Source organism: Psammomys obesus, unplaced genomic scaffold (assembly GCF_907164565.1).
Source record: "Psammomys obesus unplaced genomic scaffold, mPsaObe1.curated_primary_1811, whole genome shotgun sequence".
NCBI classification, from domain to species: Eukaryota; Metazoa; Chordata; class Mammalia; order Rodentia; family Muridae; genus Psammomys; species Psammomys obesus.
The window spans coordinates 23,136,720-23,137,705 of record NW_026596064.1 but is presented as its reverse complement, the minus strand read 5'-3'; the positions used below and the strand labels follow the sequence as shown (position 1 = coordinate 23,137,705).

At 46.1% G+C, this 986-nt stretch overlaps 1 non-coding gene across 1 annotated transcript; it reads right to left on the bottom strand.

Annotated features, from left to right (window-relative positions):
- Window positions 1-391: 391 nt before the first annotated feature.
- On the bottom strand, window positions 392-538 carry LOC129689879 (small nucleolar RNA SNORA48). The gene has a single exon (XR_008722201.1). It is a non-coding gene; the product is annotated as a small nucleolar RNA SNORA48 (small nucleolar RNA).
- Between the last annotated feature and the right edge of the window lie 448 nt (window positions 539-986).

The following is a 986-nucleotide window of genomic DNA, read 5'->3' as shown; positions in this document are numbered from 1 at the left end:
CACCAACCCCTTTTGCAGCTTAGCCGTAGACGCAGCCTCAGCAGCAGCTCAGGCTGAGACCTCACCATAGCCCCAGGTGGCAAGGCTCACCATCCACATCAGGCTACAACTCTCCATCCTCAACTCTCCAGCTCCATCTCTCTCCATAATGCTCAAGCTGTTTCACTTCTCTTTCTCTCCCATCTGTCACCACATACTCTCACATTGTGGTGGTTCCCACTGCAGGTTGGCCACATGGTTGTTGGGTCTCTGGGTAACATCATACATCAGTGCTTAGTGGTATGGCAGCAAGTGGGTTTCTATGGCCCGCCTGTGCCATGGTGGACCGCAAGTCTCTGTCTTCCTCATCCCATGCTGTGCTGCCTGTATTTGATCTGATTGGATTGGATTTTTATGAATCCTAGGCATAAGATGGCTTTGGCCACCAAGCCAGGCATCAAGTTGGATGAATAAAGGGCTGCCACCTTCTCTGCCCCTGACGGATATAAGGACAACACCACCAACCAACAAGGTGTCTCTTTGCCCATTGCCAGGGGTTTCATCTCCACATCTTATAAAGCATTTAACATGTATTCTGCTCAGAATCTTCTGTCCCAGAGTTCAGTCTTTGCATTGAATGATAGATTCATTCTGCCTATAATTCCACAGGATGGACCATCACAATAATGGTTTTATGTCTTTTGGTAAAACCTGGAGTGAACTGCTCTGAATCAGGTAGTAATGAACTCCAGCAAAAACATTCTTCATTCCATTATGTTCCACAAATTCCACGAAATAAAATGCTGCAGAACCATGCCACACAGTTCCACACATGGGCGCTTTGCTGGTCCCTGTCTCTCCCACCTCCTCTTTTTTTTTTTTTCCAGAAGTCTTTTATTTCTTCTAGCCTTTTGATTCCTATGAAAATTCTTGCTGTACTGAAAAAATACTCTGGCAATGGCTTATCTAGATTTCGAGAGGGGCATGGGAAGAGATGTGAGAGGAAT